Here is a 13,772-nt window from a genome sequence, read left to right as displayed (position 1 = left end):
AACGAATGCTAGAGTACTGTTAATCACCTGATCACTTGGTTGACACACTACTTCGGCCCTTAACCTATACAACCTTCCCGTCTGTCATATACTGGTACCCAACCAACGATTTCCAAGTTCCTTAGAACCTGTTATAATTTACCCTTAACTACACCCTGTGACTATTTGTCACCAAGATCATTAAATATAGTAATATATAAATACTAGGCTTAACCCCATAAGCCAATAAACAAATCTACCATATCGAGACATTTCAGTAAATTAGAGTTTATAACCATGACAGTCCCAACTAACTATATTACCGTGAGATTTACTTACAAATCTCACCAACAGGTCCGTAAAACCACCATATCATGGATACGGGTATATATACATAACATATACTCAAATACCAAAAATAATGATGCATAAAACAATTACATAATAACGGGGTAAATTATACCTCTGCGAGCCTTGTATCTCCCGTATATCAACATATACCACTTATACGGCCTTCTCGTAACGGATTCCCGACAATGCTTCGTTTACGTGCACCAGAACCTTACAAATGACACTAAAAACACTCGTTTTTATACTTTTAATCTCTCACATCATTAGCATTACAGGTTCACGTCGTGAGTAGTGTCTAGACATGGTCCTGCCACGCGTCGCACTCTCCCGCCACGTGTATCGTCGATTCATCGCATCTCTCGTCGTGAGAATTAACTGCTCATGTCGTGAGAGTAAAATGTCACGTCATGACAATCATCATTCATGTCGTGGTGGTAAAAGGTTGACCTTTGACTTGACTTCTGTTGACTTTCTCATAATAACATTATACTTTCATCTCAACATCAAATAGCCATAACTTTCTCATACAGACTCCGTTTTCAGCAAACTTTATATCTACAGAATCCTCATCACACGAACTACAACATTCTTCCATAATATTTTAATAGTTAACATTTCTAAAAATTAACACTTTCTAGGGTTTTATCTCACATACCCCTTTCATAATATCTATATTTCCTAAAATAACACATGTTACGAAAAACCGGGTGTCACACCGTACTACTAGAAGGAGAGGATCCATACTCTAGTCAAGGAGATCTGCGATGAAACCAAGGATCTTGTAGAGTTTATGATTCCTCGATATATTTTGATGGTTTATATGGTCTATTTTCAGTATGGTGACTCTACGAGGCAGACCAGATGGTAGCTCTGGTACGGGCTCGGGCTCGGGCTCAGGTTTTGGAGCCGGGCAATTTGATGATCAGAAGAGGGAGTTTATTTCATCTGATATTACGCATTGCATTCTTGAGCAGACTCCTGTAATTTTTGGCACGGTCAAGGAGGGTAATCTGGAGATTTTGGATGAGCGGTTGAGCTCTTTTCGTTCTGAGATGGTGACCTTGGTAGGGTCGCGTTCATTGACCTTCAGGGAGTTATGGGCATGTGGGGCTCCAGACTAATTCGGGGAGAAGGACTCGATAGCAAGAAGACGATGGTTAGCAGATGTTGCTAATGCTTTCCGCACCAACAGTTGTCCCGAGGGGGTAAAAGTCCGACTTACTTCATGTCTTCTGAAGGACAGGGCACAAGACTGGTGGGAGGAGGTAGAGCGCTCCATTGGTGATGAGGCTATTGATTCGATGTCATGGGATGATTTTACGACGAGATTCAGGGCTGAGTTTGCACCTGTGATTGAGGTGCAGTAATTGGCACGAGAGTTTCAGGATCCCCGCCAGACTACTATGACGGTGTCTAAGATCACCGCGATGTTTCGAGAGAAGGACCTTTTGGTTCCACAGTATGTGGTGGACGAGGAGATGAAGAAGGCAAAGTATCACGAGATGTTGAGGAGCGATATTCGACAGTTTGTGAGCCGATCCAGTTGCAAGACACTGGAGGATATGATAACGAGAGCCCAAGAGAGGGAGATTGATAGGGAGAGTAAGTCGGATCAGGCTCAGGTTTCAGGGGGATCGGGCAAGAGGCCCAAGGTTCAGGATTCGAGATCGAGAGGCCAGCAGGGCCAAAGCCACTGTGGGAAGTGCAGCAAGATGCACGAGGGACCGTGCATGGTGGGTGGTTCGGGATGCTTCATGTGCGGCCAGACGGGTCATTTTAGCATGGATTGTACTACTACAACTACCACCCAGGGATTTGATCTGATTTATGTTCATTGCAATCAGAGGGGCCATAAGAAGGCCCAATGTCCGAGTTTGGCCGCAGCAGGGCCGATGTCAGCACCCGCTCCTACGACACTTCGGATCAATGACGACCGCCAGGACAAGGCGGATGCACCTGTGGTGAAGAGCAGGGCTTTTCAGTTGACGGCCGATGAGGCTCGCTCGGCACCTGATGTGATGACAGGTATGTATCTTCTCCTTATCTATTTATTTATATTTAATTGTTTTCTTATGTTCATATGTTTTATTTTAGGATCATTCCTCGTGAAAGGTATATCTGCTTTGGTATTGTTTGATTCGGGGCAACCTGATCCTTTGTGTCGCTTGCGCTTAGCAAGAGGTTTGCTGGAGCTCCGGGGGAGCTGGATTGTCCTTTAGATGTCGAGATTGCAGATGATCGATCTCTCCGGGTAGCGAGGGTTCATCGGGGATGTACTCTTTAGATGTTCAGCGATCAGTATCCAATTGATTTGGTTCCCATTACTTTGTGTCGGAACAAGGTTATTGTGGGTATGGATTGGCTGAGTCCCAATGGGGTGGTGATTGATTATGAGCAGCAGTCAGTTCGGATTCGAATCCCAAGTAGGGTAGATTTAGTGGTTCAGGGAGAGCTGGAGAGGGAGCTCAGCGCGGGCCGATATTGTGTTCAGCAGCGAGGGCCAGACGCTATATTCAACAGGGTTGTTCCATATTTTTCGCCTATGTTATGGATACCCGGTATAAGGGTAAGGCAACCGTGGATGATGTGCCTATTGTGCGAGATTATCCGGATGTGTTCCTGAAGGAGTTGCCTGAGGTGCCTCCGGACAGGCAGGTTGAGTTCAGGATTGATCTGGTTCCAGGTGCGGCTCTGATAACCAAAGCACCATATTAGTTAGCTCCTCCCGAGATGCAGGAGTTATCTACATAACTGTAGGATCTGTTAGACAAGGGATTCATTCGATCGAGCAGTTCGCCATGGGGGGCCCCGGTCTTGTTTGTGAAGAAGAAGGATGGGTCTCATCGTATGTGAATTAACTACCGAGAGCTGAATAAGGTAACGGTGAAGAACCATTATCCACTCCTAAGGATTGATGATCTTTTTGACTAGCTTCAAGGTGCATCTTGGTTTTCCATGATTGATTTGTGTTCGGGTTATCATCAGATGAGGGTTAGAGACGAGGATGTGCAAAAGATAGCTTTTCGGACTCGTTATGGTCATTACGAGTTCATGGTGATGCCTTTTGGGCTCACCAATGCTCCAGCCGCATTCATAGATCTCATGAACCGCGTGTGCAGGCCGATGCTGGATCGGTCTATGATTGTATTCATTGATGATATCTTGGTGTATTCTAAGACCCAGGAACAACACGAGGAGTACTTGAGGGAGGTGCTGGAGACTTTAAGGAGGGAGAGACTTTTTGTAGTTTCTGGGGTACCTTGCCAACCAGAATGGTATTCTGGTCGATCCGTCCAAGGTCGAGGTCGTGATGCTGTGGGAGGTTCCGAGGTCTTTATCTGAGATTCAGAGTTTCCTTGGTCTAGCAGGTTATTATAGGAGGTTAATGTAGGATTTCTCCAAGATAGTAGTTCCTTTGACCCGGTTGACCAAGAAGACGGTTCCTTTTTGCTGGGGGCCTGAGCAGCAGACAACTTTTGAGACCTTAAGACAACGGTTGTGTGAGGCGCCGGTTCTAACCCTGCCAGAGGCTGTTGGGGATTTTGTGGTTTATTGTGATGCGTTGATCATGGGTTTAGGGTCAGTGTTGATGCAGAGGGGTCGCGTGATCGCTTACGCTTCGAGGCAGCTGAAGCCTCATAAGGCGAATTATCCGACGCATGATTTGGAGCTGGGGGCTGTGGTTTTCGCCCTCAAGATTTGGCGACATTACCTCTATGGGGCCGATGTACCATATACATAGATCACAAGATCCTGAGGTACCTGATGGTTCAAAAAAAAATATGAATATAAGGCAACTTCGATGGCTGGATGTGGTGAAGGATTATGATTGTGAGATCCTTTATCACCCAGGGAAGGCCAATGTGGTGGCCGATACTCTCAGCTGAAAGATGGCCGCAACTCCGATCAGGGATATATGTTTGAGGATAACCGTGATTACTCCACCGTTGGATCAGATTCAGGAGGCTCAAATCGAGGATATGAAGGAAGAGCATCGAAAGAGTGAGCATATTGTGGGTCAGGTGGCTTCCTTCGATTATGATAGTCGGGGGTCGTTGACTCTTCATCGGCAGGTTTGGGATCTGTATTGGGGTGGTGTGCATCATGTTTTGATGGAAGAGGCGCACAAGTCTAGGTTCTCCATTCATCCCGGGGCGACAAAGATGTATAAAGATCTTCTTCATGATTATTGGTGGCCCTACATGAAGCGAGATATGGCTTGGTATGTGGAGCAGTGCTTGTCTTGTCGGAAATTCAAGGTCGAGCATCACCGACCTCATAACAAGATGCAACAGTTGGAGATTCCCATATGGAAATGTGAGGAGATCACCATGGATTTCATCACGAAGTTGCCTCAGACGGCGTGCGGAGTGGATTTGATTTGGGTCATCGTGGATCGATTGACCAAGAGTGCACATTTTATCCCGATTCAGGAGAGTATATCTGCAGAGAAATTAGCCGATGTGTACATTAGGGAGGTTGTGGCACGACATGGGGTGCTAGTTTCTGTGGTTTCCAATAGGGATGTCCGGTTTATTTCTAGGTTTTGGAAGAGGTTCCATGATGAGTTGGGTACTCGTCTCCATTTCAGTACAACCTTCCATCCATAGACCGATGGTCAGAGCGAGGAGAGGATTCAGACATTAGAGGATATGGTACGGGCGTGTGTTTTGGACTTTGGTGGGAGTTGGGATACGTATCCTCCGTTAGCGGAATTTATGTATAACAATAGTTATCATGCCAATATTGATCGACATCCTTTTGAGATGCTCTATGGGAGAAAATGCATGACCCCAATTTGTTGGGTCAAGGTCGGTCAGCGGGTTATGAGGAGTACCGAGGTGGTACTCAATAATACTGAGTTGCTCCAGCAGGTTCAGAGCAGGCTCCAGACAACTCAAAGTTGGCAGAAGAGTTATGCTGACAGGCGCCGATCGGACTTAGAGTTCCAGGTGGGGGATATGGTTCTCCCGAAGGTGTCACCTTGGAAAGGTGTCATCCGATTCAGGAAGAGGGGCAAGTTGGGCCCTATGTATATCAGACCTTTCAGGGTTTTGGCCCGGGTGGGCCGGGTTGCATATCGCTTGGATCTTCCAAATGAGCTCAGTTAGATCCATAGCATGTTCCATGTCTCTCAGCTGCAGAAGTCTTAGTGGTTGATTCCGCAGTGGTACCGTTGGAGGATATTTAGGTGGATGACTGTCTGAATTATATTGAGAGACCGATGACGATTCTTGACCGGAAGACGAAAACCTTGAGGAACAAGGTTTTTGAGTTGGTGAAAGTTCATTTCAGCATCGCAAGGGTTCTGAATGGACGTGGGAGCTGGAAGATGAGATGAGGGAGCACTACCTGGAGTTATTTGGATCAGCGGACTTCGAGGACGAAGTCTGATTCAAGCGGGGGAGAATTGTAACGTTCACATTCGGGTATGTCTCTTTTTAACCCTAAGTGTAAATTCTTTTTATTTTGGCCTTTAAGCTAGTATGCAGGGCGTACTGGGTGGTACGCTTAGTGTACTAGCCCGAAGAAGATCGTGCCTTTGGTCCATGTATGATGGGCGTACGTTAAGTACGCATGGTGTACGTGTGGTTAATGAAAACCTAATTTCTAGGGTATTGCACCCTATTTAAGCCTTATGATAGCCCCATTTGGTCATGTTTAGACAACCTCCATCCCCCCTTGTCCAAAAATCGAAACCCTAGTGAGTTCTTGAGAGTTTTGAGCCATACAGTGTGTTTGTTGGTGCTGTGTGAAGGAGAAGAAGAAGTGAACCATTTGGAGTTGTTCTTGGAGCTTGAGGATCTGGGATTAGTTAATCATTTGCTAACCTTGTGAGGTAAAAAGCTCCCATATTGCTAATCTATGATGCTAGATCTAGTTATGTGCCATTTTGGTGCTTTTTGAGTCCTTGGAGTGATTGTTGGGCCTCTTGATTCACTCCAGAAGTGATTGATGGTAGATATAGGGTTCTTTTGGTCCTTTTGTCCATAAAAATGCAAGCTTTGAGGTGTTTAAGGACTCATGCATGTGTTAAGACCCTTTGTTAAGTTCTTTTGTGCTTTAGAACCCCATTAAGCCACGCATGCACGTAAAGTTGACAAATTTATGTGATAATCCACCTTACGGAAGTCAGATCTGAGAGTTGGGTTGAAGTCTTAACCAAATAAGAGCTTAATGATGTAAGTTGGCCAACTGGGGAGTACGCTGGACATACAAGCCGGTATGTTGCGAGTACAAGTACCAGAGCGAGTACGCTAAGCGTACGAGCTGAGTCTTCCCTGGATTACTCATAAACCTGCTAGCCACACTAACTGCATAAGCCAAATCAGGTCTGGTACAGACCATAGCATACATGAGACTTCCAACAGCACTTGAGTATGGAACCCTGCTCATGTACTTCCTTTCTTCATTAGTAGTGGGTATAATGTTTGGACCAAGTTTAAAGTGAGCAGCCAAAGGAGTTCCATCTGGATTGGACTGATCATAATTGAAGGATTGCAAAACATTCTCAATGTACTTCTCTTGAGAAATACACAGTCGTCCTGCTTTTGTAGCCTTTTGTATCTCCATTCCAAGTATCTTCTTTGTTGCTCCCAACTCCTTCATTTCGAACTCATTCTTCAGGGTCGCCTTCAAGTCATTTATTCCAACCATGTCCTTGGCTGCGATGAACATATCATCAACATATAGGAATGGATTTATGTAAGAATCCGGTGACACTTCCTTTGATTAAACACAATTTTCAAACTGATTCCAAGTGTAGCCATTCGACATCATGAGTGTATCAAATCTCTTGTACCATTGTCTTGGAGACTACTTCAAACCATACAAGGATTTCTTCAGTAAACATACATGATACTTCTTAGAATCAATGAACCCTTCTGGCTGGGACATATAAATATTCTCTTCTAAGTTATCATGAAGAAATTCAATTTTCACATCAAGCTGTTCAAGCTCCAGATCAATTGCACTCACCATGGCCAAAAGAACCCAAATTTTCTTGTGCTTCATGACTGGTGAGAACACCTCGTGATAATCAATTCCTTCTTTCTTAGAAAACCCTTTAGCCACCAACCTTGCGTTGAACCTAGCTGGTTCAACTCCTGGTATCCCATCCTTCTTCTAAAAGATCTATTTGCATCCCATTCGATTTGCTCTCTTTTGTAATGGAACAAGATCCCATGTTTCATTCTTCTCTAAAGATTGCATTTCTTCATTCATGGCCATCAATCAATCATTTGCTTCTTTACTCACCACAACCTCTTTATACGATTGAGGCTCCTCAGTGTCAATGTCTTTTCCCGTTGCTAAAGCAAAAGCAATGGAGTCAAGTTCACCTGAATTCACACATCCCACATATCTATCAGGTTCTTAAATGACCCTATTTGATCTTCTCTTTGCAATAGATTCAGACCCATCATCCTTCCTGGCATCAACACCACTAGATGAAGATCCCACGGGTTGATCTTGGGTTTCATCTTATCCAGACAGGTTACTGCCGCTTTGCTCTTTGTCACTTATCACAACTATGAATGGAGTTTTAGTTGCAAACTCCACCTTCTGGATAGCACCCTGATCTTTGTTCCCTGGTTTACTTGTATCACCTCCTCCCTGATTACCCATGGTGGATTCATCAAAGTTTACATCTCTACTCATGATAAATTTAGGAGTTCTTCCTTATTTTGTACACCGCAGTCGATAACCTTTTAGTCCTGTCGCATATCCTATAAATATGCACTTCATTGCCCTTGGATCAAGTTTACCATCATTCACATGAGCATATGTGGGGCAACCAAACATACGTAAACCAGAATTTTTCAAATGGTTTCCCGAACCATACCTCTTAAGGAGTCTTCAAGTCTATTGCAGTTGATGGTGACCTGTTCACCAGATAGCAAGCAGTGTTAACTACTTCCGCCTAAATTTTCTTGGATAAGTTAGCAAATATTCGAATGCACCTAGCATGCTGCATGAGTGTTTGGTTCATCCGTTCTACCACTCCATTTTGTTGTGGTGTGTGTCGTATAGTACGGTGCCTCACTATACCTTTGGCCTTGTAGAAATTATCAAATGGAGCATTGTAGAACTCCAACTCATTGTCAGTCCTCAAAGTCTTGACCTGTTTTCCAGTCCTTTTCTCAACCATGATCTTCCACTCCTTTAACTTCCCAAACACCTCATCTTTGGTCTTCAGAAAGTACAAAAAAACCTTCCTTGAATAGTGATCAATGAACGTCACAAAGTATGAGCATCCTCCTTGAGACTTCACTAGTGCAGGACCCCACAAATCTGAGTGAACATACTCTAGGATTTCCTTGCATGTGTGTTGACCGGTACCGAACTTCACTTTGCAATGCTTTCCCTTGACTCAAGCTTTACAAAACTTTATATTTACAGTAGCCTTTTCACCAAGCAGTCATTGTTTACTTAGAACTGACATTCCCTTCTCACTCATGTGCCCTAACCTACGATGCCACAACTCTGTCTTGTCATAACCTTTGTTTTGGTCAAAAATTAGATGAGTACTAATCAACCAAATTGAATGAGAGGTTTGTTGGATTAGTGTCTAAGTCCATAACTATTTTGGTATGTACTTGACCCGATTGTGAGCATGGTCCTTTTGGGTTGCCTTCACCATAGCAATATGTAGGATGAATTAAGGAGAGAAAGGTTTAATTATGATTTATTAATATATTATAAGAATAATATATTAAAGGAGAAATCATATTGTTTAATTAATATTAGTCAAGAATTAATTAAGAATTAATTTTGTGACTAAAAGAGATTAATTAAACTTAGGGGACTGGAATTGTAATTATAGGATAATTGCAATTGGGCTATGGATCACCTTGGAATAATAGGTTGGACAAATTCTATGGGGAAGCCCATTAGAAGTCGTCCAAGGCATGTTCCAGAAGGTGTCCATGGGCTGCTTAGGGCTTAAGCAGTCAAATTAGGGTTTCCTTGTTGGATAACCCTAATAGCCTAAGTATATAAGGAACCATTGGGTACCAAAAACGTGGCTAACACTTGGATTAGGGTTTCCATCCGTTTTTGGGTGCCTTCCCTCTCTTCTCTCCTTCATCCAATTGCTTAGTGGTGTTTGTGACTCCATTAGAGGTGCAACACTTGAGGCACTAAGCTTTCTGAAGCCAATCAAAGCAAGGATTGATTGTTATTGCTATATAACAATCAAAGGTAATTACTAAACCCTTATTTCATTTCTTATTTGATAGATCTAGGGTTTATAGCTTTGGATATTCAATTGCATGTTCATTAGACAAACTAGATCCAAAAGCTATTAGGGTTTACATGTACACCATAGGAATGATGTATTGCTCGAAACCCATCAGTGGTATCAGAGCCTAGGGCTGTTTGTTAGTGAATTTGATGCTTATTTGATCGAAAATTGCTTGAAAAATCGAATTTTCTGGGTTCTGACTGCCAGACTCGCTGAGTCCATTCATGGACTCGACGAGTAGGTCCTACTCGACGAGTTCCAGTGTGGACTCGACGAGTCCAAGGATCTGTTGCCGGATTTTTCGATTTTTCCAGCAGATTTTGTTGAGGATAATTGCCAAAACTCGTTTTTATTGCCTAAAATCGATTTTTTATGTTTGGAATGATTATCCTTGTCAAAATTGATGGATTTGGTTAAATATGGATAATATAGGATTATTATTAGTAAATATTTGACCTAGTGAGTTTGAAAAAGGTTCAATTTACACCATTTAGGTTTTATAATTTAAATTTGAACTTAAAAGTTTTGTTTTTGAAATTTAAATAGTTAAACCCTAATGTTTTGAAAGGTTTCAAAACTTGCCCTCAAGTTTTGGAATTTAAATTTTTGATTAAAAGTTTAATTTTGAAATATTTAAATTCTAAACTCTAATGTTTTGAAATGTTTCAAAACTTGCCCTCAAGTTTTAGAATTTAAAAGTTAATTAAAAGTTTAATTTTGAAATGTTAAATTCTAAAAACCTCGTATTTTTGAAAAAGTTTAAATTACACCCTTATGGTTTTATTAATTAATTAAAGTGTATAATTAAAAGAGATTTAATAATTCCATAAAGTTTTGGTTTACATTTGATTAAATTAAAAGTATAATTTATTAAATTGAACCACCTAGTATTTTAAAAGTGTAAAATACACCCTATACTATATATATGTAACATTAAAAGTCTAATATTATATATATGAGTAAAGAGTCAGTCTTACCGTTAGTAGGCCTCATTCACGAAGCTGGTCTATAAGGGGTGTTTAAGGAAATTGCCTATAAAATGGCAATTGAATGGGTATCCACTCTTACCCACAGCACTCTGGACTAGTGGAGGGTCGTTAGCCGAACGGGTAGGATAGGACGAAACCCTCCATTATAAGTATAATGAAGTACAAAGTAACTACATGCTTTTACAAATTCCCAAATCATAGTTACTTTAGGAAAAATGTGGAATTGTATGCTAATCCATGGAATTACACTTTGTACCCTTGTCAAAACATTAGTGGAGCGTGTGTGGTTAACCGACACACTAATTTGGGATTGACATTGGTGGCGAAGGGTGGCTCGATGTTTATCATAGATCAATGGAGCGTGTGTGGCTAACCGGCACATTGATTAGGTGATAGTAGCAATTGGGTGCACCACGTGATTCGTATGGTTATTCACACTTTGTTTGTGATCCTCGGCATCCCAGTCGCAAACTTGAAGGGCATAATCGAGATTAAACATGTCATTGAAAAGTTCAATGAATCTCAAAAGATCTAGGAGTTTCAATTCATTTAAAACTTAAACTTCATTTTTGTTTTTCATGGTGGGAATTGGTAAATCGTCATTTACCTACCTTCAAATATTCTGCAACTAGATTACGGCATCCCTCTTCTAGGTTGTAGAATGTTGTGTTGGATCCTAGCCTTGATGTTTCGTTTGGATGTTACATCAAGGATTCTAATCAACCTAACTTGAATTTTCTCCCATTTTGTAGATGTCTAAATCTTACAATGGTCTTCCCAAGTCCCTTGGAACAAGCTTTCCAAATGAAGATGACGTTCCACGATACGATCAAGGAAATGAGAGTCATGCTTCACTTCCTCCACCTCCTCCAATTATTCTCCCTAACCTACAAGTTCAAAGGCTTGAAACGTTCAAGCTCACTCAAGCCCTTTTGGCAAGTAAACACGAAGATGGGAAACCTGTGTGTGCACACATCTTAGAGATGAAGTCACACATTGATAGGTTAAGGATGATGGGTGTCGATATCTCAGAAATGTTGGCTGTTGATTGGGTTCTTCAGTCACTTCCTGAATCATATAGTGAGTTCGTTAGAGAGTACTATATGATGGACCATGACGTGACCCTCATTGATTTGACCTATTTGGTTATAGCTGCTGAATCAGAAATGATTTGGCGTGCTGATCGAGCAAATTTGTCTGGCAAATCAAACTCCCAAACTTCAATGGACATTGAAAATGGTGACATTGGAAATCCAGAAAAGGTAAATTCTGAGATAGTTCCTTTTGCCATTCCAAAAGAGTCCATCTGTTTCTACTGCCAAGAGAAGGGGCATTGGAGACGAAGCTGCCCTGTTTACCTGAGAGATCTAAGAGATGGGAGAGTCAAGACGTATGGATCTACTTCAGGTAAAATCTATTAACTAACTCTATAAGTTCCTATTCATTGATTCTTAATACATGATGTGATAAGATTACATTTTGATGTTTTTGCAGGATCGAAGAAAAGAGAGGAAGCTTAAGGAAGAAGCGTGTTGAATCTGATCATGAAGAAATGGATTTCGATCGCATGGACTCGAGGATAAGATTTTTGAGCTACTACTCTAGAGTTAGGATAGAATGATAAGAAATATGAAATAGCATAGTTTTCAGTTGAATTGCATTGTAAGGACAAAATTTTTCCTCAATAAAATAAATTTTGATTTTGTCTTATTTATTTATCCTTGCAATGGTGTGTATGAAAAATTGATGTTTAATTGTTTCTATTGTTAGCAATAATGGATTCTTTATTATGTTATTTGTGGAAATGTCGAGAATTTGCCAAATAAGGGAAGATTCTCATCGCCCAAGTTTCAGTTGGACAGAAACTTGGAGTCATGCAACTTGGTTGCGTGATAAATGAGAAACTTCATATTTGGAAATTAGACTAATTCTTTGACAAAGTGTCAAGAGAAGGACTAGGAGATCGAGTACACTAGGTTGTGCATTGATCAAGTCCACCACAAGAGTGATAAAGATATTCGTCATGATTTACTAAAGTTTAGTAAATATGGTTATACTTATAAGATTAAGTATAATTCTGAGTTAATTGAAAGAGTTTCAATCAATAGCAGAACGAATAAGAAGAATCAAGTAGGCAGAAAGATAAAAGTTTCTCTATTCTAAGAAGAAGGGAGAGTACCTTTTATTGTGTTTTATGATAAGTCTTAATGATTAAGAACTATTTCTCAATTGGTCCTCTAAGTGAGTCTTAGTGCATTTGTATGTCTAAGAAGAGGAATCGAGAATTGTGGAAATAGTTAAATCAATAAGTCAATCATACTTCGTTCCAATATCAAGTCTTAGAGTCAAGATTCTGACATGAGTGACAAGTCTTTAGTAGGTTTATAACACTCAACAAATGTGGAATTGGAAAAAGTCTTCTTATTCCTGCACATTTGAGATTGGTAAGTTGTGATGTCTTGGATAAGACAAAGACCAATTGGAACCAATTATGTGAAGTGATAGTCTTGATAAAAACTACACTAACTCTTGAATATTTGTTTTGTCAAGGAATGTTTCTTGACAAGAGAATATTATATGTCAAGGAGTCAGTGGGAGTCTTAATGGTCTTGAAAGGTTTCAAGAACAAATCAAGAGTTAAACCTAGTTGATCATCACTAGCACACAACTTGAGGTTTAAAGCCTATCGTGGATGACATACTCTTTTTCTGTGTCATGTCAATTGAGTTAATATGCATGTGAGTTCTATGAGTTCTCATTTGAATACATAAAGACAAAGCACCTTGATCAATGGAAAGTACATTGATATGAAATGGTGAGTTGCTTGGAAGACATGGTGGGCATTCATGTTACCATGAGGCAAGAAATCGAGATTGAGCACGTTCGGTCCATATGAGTTTGGATTTGTCGCAAACTTTGGTTTTGACAAATTCACATGGATAGGAACACATACGCTTTAAAATCTAAGTGTCATGAGGTTTCCCTTCTTCATGAAAATGATTGTAAGGAAATGCTTTCACTAAGAGAGATTTTAAGAAGATTGCAATTGTGAAAATTGTATTCTCAAATTCGATTATGATTACGGCATCCCTCTTCATAGTTCGAATTGTGATATTTGGCAATTAGTCTGAACATTTGGGACTTAGTAACATAAGTTCTGAATTTCTTTAGACACACATGTGAGCTATCTAAGGCAAAGGTGAATAAGC

The sequence above is a fragment of the Lactuca virosa genome, chromosome 1 (assembly GCF_052849685.1).
Source record: "Lactuca virosa cultivar CGN04683 chromosome 1, Lactuca_virosa_CGN04683_v6, whole genome shotgun sequence".
NCBI classification, from domain to species: domain Eukaryota; kingdom Viridiplantae; phylum Streptophyta; class Magnoliopsida; order Asterales; family Asteraceae; genus Lactuca; species Lactuca virosa.
Note: the sequence above shows the minus strand (reverse complement) of the source record.